Raw genomic sequence first — 5,387 nt, 5'->3', positions numbered from 1 at the left:
TCTTTTGTATCCCTCGTCAATCACTTATGATGAGACAGTCACCCGGATGGGTTACTGTGAGACGCCCTACTCGTTTAAAGAGTGCAGTGTCATCCTCCCCACATGATTCTCAAGAAACAGCAAGGCTAAATGAACATAGTCAACGTAGCTCTCTAGTTGATCACCGCAATTCCCCCACACCACCATCGTAGGTGCTTGCTCTTACTTGGCAGTGTGATATGTGGTTGCATGTTGCATATGGTGTCTACCTTGTAGTGCTTCTAATTAGGGTAAATTGCATCTGCTTAGTTAACACATTATACCTGTGAATATGACATGCCTTCCTGTTTTTGGTACATACTACGTCTTTCTATTAACCATGTTCTTACATCAAACTACTTTTCTTGTGTATCCCTCATCAATGCTCCTAATTTGTTAAATTGCATCTTCTTAGCTTACACATTATACATGTGAATATGACACACCTTCCTGTTTTTGGTACATACTACATCTGCCTATCACACCATGTTCTTACATCAAACTACTGTTCTTGTGTATCCTGCGTCTATCGCTTATGATGAGACAGTCACGCGCGTGGGTTAATATGAGACGCAATACTCTTATAAAGAATGAAATTTCATCCTCTCCACATGATTCTCAAGAAACAGCAAGCCTAAATGAAGATATTGAACATTGCTCTGTACCTGAAGACCGCACTTCCCCTACACCACCATCACAGGTGCTTGCTCCAACTTCGCAGTGTGATATGTGGTTGCATGTTGCATACATTGTCTAGCTTGTAATGCTTCTAATTAGGGTAAATTGCATATGCTTAGTTTACACACTATACCTGTGAATATGAGATGCCTTCCTATTTTTGGTACACACTACATCTATGTGTTAACCTTGTTCTTACATGAAACTACCTCTCTTCTGTATCCTGCATCAATCACTTACAATGAGTCACCTTTATTTGTTGCATATTGCATATTATTTCTAGCCTGTTGCCATGTATTGCTTCTAATTTGGTCAAATACATTTGTTAGGGCACCCTTTTAATTTGGCAGAGTGATATTGGTTTCATCTTTCATATGGTTTCTAGCTAGCATCGACTCTAACAAGTTCAAGCACCTTGTTCTTAGTTTACACTTTATACATCATACATGTCAATATGGCATATGTCATGTTTTTCATACATATTTCATCCTCCTATCATGCGGCTGCCTTACATGAAAGTAGTGTTCATCGGTATCATGCATCAATAAGTTCTGAAGAGCAAATTTTATTCCTTTTTCGTGTGGGTTTGACTTGACAAGGCAAAATCAAGAAAGAGGAAGGAAAAGAGTAAGGAAGGCGATGATGGTGGTCCTCTGCAGCAATGTAAATGGAGCATCTGTACCGATTCTCCTTGTACTGATAGTGCATTACAAGGTCCAAGTCTCCGCTCCCCTACTCCAGCATCCAAGGTGCTTGCTCTAACTTGGCAGTGTGATATTTGGTTGCATGTTGCATATGGTGTCTAGCTCGTATCGCTCCTAATTAGTGTAAACTGCATCTGCTTAGCTTACACATGATACATGTGAATATGACACGCTTTCCTGTTTTTGGTACATACTACATCTGTCTGTCACACCATGTTCTTACATGAAACTACTCTTCTTATGTATCCTGCATCAGTCACTTATGATGGGACACCTTTAAGTTGGCAGTGTGATATTGGTTTGCGTCTTGAGTATGATTTCTAGCATGTATTGCTTCTAGTTTGATGAACGCCACCTATGACGAGACAGTTTTAACTTGGCAGAGTGACATTGATTGCACCTTCCATATGGTGTCTTCCAGTGTTTCTAATTTGTTGAAGTGCCTTCTGCTTAGTTACCACATCATAGGTGTGAATATGTCAAGCCGTCCATTTTTTCGTACATATTCCATCCTCGTATCATGACTTTGCCTTTCATCAGAGTAATGTTCGTCAGTATCATGCATGAATGAGTTCTGAAGAGCGAATGATATTCCTTTTTCTTGTTGGTATAACCTCAAAATGCAAAATCAATAAAGCTGAAGGAAATTGGCAAGGCATTGGATGATGGTGGTCCTTCTGAGCAACTGAAACGGAGGTTCTCTACAGATTCTACTCCGCCATCCTCCTAACAAGATTCGCAAGACAACGCAAGGCTACACAGTCAACGTAGCTGTGTAGATGATGAGCACATCTCCCCTACGCAACCATCACAGGTGCTTGCTCTAACTTGGCACTATTATATGTGGTTGCATGTTGCGTATGATGTCTAGCTTGTATTGCTTCTAACTTTGTTGAATTGCATCTGCTTACTTTACACATAATGCCTGTGAATATGACATGTGTTCCTGTTTCTACATCAGACTACTATTCTTGCATATCCTGCATTAGTCACTTATGATAAGGCACCTTTAAGTCGCCACTGTGATATTGGTTGTGTCTTGCATATGATTTCTAGCATGTACTGCTTCTAATTTGTTGAAACGCCATACAGTTTGAACTTGCAAAGTGATATTGGTTGCATCTTTCATATGGTGTCTAGCTTGCAGTGCTTCTAATTTGTTGAAATGCCTTCTGCTTAGTTACCACATCATAGGTGTGAATATGTCACACCATCCTGTTTTTCATACATATTCCATCCTTACATCATGTTTTTGTCTTTCATCCGAGTAGTGTTCGTCAGTATCATGCATGAATGAGTTCTGAAGAGCGAATTTTATTCCTTTTTCTTATCGGTTTGACTTCACAATGCAAAATCATTATAGCTGAAGGAAATTAGTCCGGCAGTGGATGATGGTGGTCCTTCGGAGCAGCTCAAACAGGGGGTCTCTACAGATTCTACTCCGCCATCCTCCCAACAAGATTCGCAAGACAACACAAGGTTGGACAGTCAACGTAGTTGTGTAGATGATGAGCACATCTCCCCTACTCCACCATCACAGGTGCTTGCTCTAACTTGACACTATTATATGTGGTTGCATGTTGCGTATGATGTCTAGCTTGTATTGCTTCTAACTTGAATTGCATCTGCTTACTTTACACATAATGCCTGTGAATATGACACGTGTTCCTGTTTCTAGAACATACGTGTACATGATGAGCACATCTCCCCTACTCCACCATCACAGGTGCTTGCTCTTACTTGGAACTGTTATACATGGTTGCGTTTTCCGTATGATGTCTAGTTTGTATTGCTTCTGATTATGTAGAATTGCATCTGCGTAGCTTACAACTTATACCTGCAACGATCACTTACCCATAAGACACATTTAACTTGGGACTGTGATGTAGGTTGCATCTTGCATTGTCTTCTAGCTTGTACTTCTTCTAATTTCTTGAAATGGCACTTACGATGAGACACTTTTTACCTGATAGAGTGATATTGGTTGCATGTTCATATGGTGCCTAGCTTTCATTTATTCTAATTTTGTTGAAATGTCTTCCGCTTACTGTTTTTTCATACATATTCCATCCTCCTATCGTACGTGTGAATATGAAACGCTGTCTTTTTTTGTATATATTCCATCCTCCTGCGCTTGCCTTACATCAAAGTAGTGTTCGTCTGTATCATGCATCAACCAGTTATGCAGAGCTAATTTTATTCATCTTCTTGTGGTTTTGACTTCATAAGGCAACATCAGAAAATAGGAAGGAAAAGAGTAAGTTAGGGGATGTTGGTGGTACTCCGCACCGACACAAACAGAGACTCTCTAGATTTGCCACTACTACTGCTAATGAAGTTGAAGTCCCAAGTCTACATGATGAGTTCATCTCCCGCACTCTACCATCGCAGGTGCTTCCTCTAAGTTGACAGTGTGATAATTGGTTTCATGTTGCATATGTTGTCTAGCATGTATTTCTTCTATTTTGATTAAATTGCACCTCCTGAGTTTATATGTTATACATGTGCATATGACATGGCTTTCTGTGTCTAGAATACACTACATCTATCTATCATACCATGTTCTTACATCAAAGTACTGCTGTTGTGTATCCCGCATCAGTAACTCATGATTGGACGCTTTTAACATGGCAGTTTGATAGTGGTTGCATCTTGCATTGATTTCTACGTTGTACTGCTTCTAATTTTTCGAATTGCCACTTATGACAAGACACTTTTAACTTGGCAGAGTAATATTGGTTGCATCTTTCATATGGTGTCTAGCTTGCATTACTTCTATTTTCTTGAAAATCCTTCTGCTTAGTTTGTACATCGTAGCTGTGAATATGTCATGCTGTCCTTTTTTTCTTATATATTCCATCCTCATATGGTTGTCTTACATCAAAGTATTGCTTGTCTGTATCATGCATCAATGAGTTCTGAAGAGTGATTTTATTCTTTTGTGTTGTGGGTATAGCTTGAAATGATAAAGTCAAAAAAGACCAAGGAAAATAATATAGTAGGGAGTGTTGTTACTCGTCAGGTGAAACGGAAAAGGTTCTACCATCGAGATTCTGCTAGTACTTATAGTGCAGTAGAAGGTCCAAGTCCACCGGCTAAATCTACAAACACAGTATCACCTGCTCCACCAGCTGCAGCATCCGCTTCAACTGTACCAGCATCTCAACCAGTTACTCGTTCATTTGCTTCGGAACTGGCCAGTTCCCAAGCTGCCTTCACACCTAACACTACTTCCGAAGCACTACTGACACAACAGGACTTGTCAAGATCAGATGAACCTCATGAGCATCAACACCAAGACGGTACCTGACCGAGTCAAGTTGCAGTTGCATGCTCCTTTATATGTACTCTCACAGTTTGATGTAGACTAACACTTTCCATATTCGTTGTTGAACTAGCACCACGGCGCAAGCGGAAACAGACATCAGGGATAATGCTTGACAGATTAACAAAATCTAAAGGAGGAAGAATGGAGATCCATTTTGAGGCAGGTTTAAAAAGGCCACGTGATGCTACAGAGTCTGCCAAGTTAGTATCAGAGGCAGCCGTTGCCGTTAGGTGTCATGCGCATATCCTCCCAACGTGGATCCAGTACAGGAATGAGAAAGACAATACCTAGTTTAACACCTTCCTTGACCATTTATCCGTAAGTAATGTTATTCATCGCAATTAGTAATATTGTCTTGCTCTGTCCCATACTTTCTATCTTCCTCCTAATAAGACTCACATTCTTTTTTCAACAGATGAGGTTCAAGTTGGATCCGAAAGATGATGCAACTAAACAAGCATGCACTCATGTTTTTCAGTCTGCTCTGTGACAGTATCAGTACCACCTAAGAAAATCTCACTTTGAAGGCAAGGCTAACAATGAAATCGCCCAAACATCTCCAGTGGAATATATTACAGATGAAGACTGGACAGCCCTCATTAAACACTGGTCTGATCCAAAGTATCAGGTAGGCTATATGTATTTGATCAGACCACATA

Source organism: Triticum dicoccoides, chromosome 1B (assembly GCF_002162155.2).
Source record: "Triticum dicoccoides isolate Atlit2015 ecotype Zavitan chromosome 1B, WEW_v2.0, whole genome shotgun sequence".
NCBI classification, from domain to species: domain Eukaryota; kingdom Viridiplantae; phylum Streptophyta; class Magnoliopsida; order Poales; family Poaceae; genus Triticum; species Triticum dicoccoides.
The sequence above is the reverse complement of the archived record's forward strand: the minus strand, read 5'-3'. Positions refer to the sequence as shown.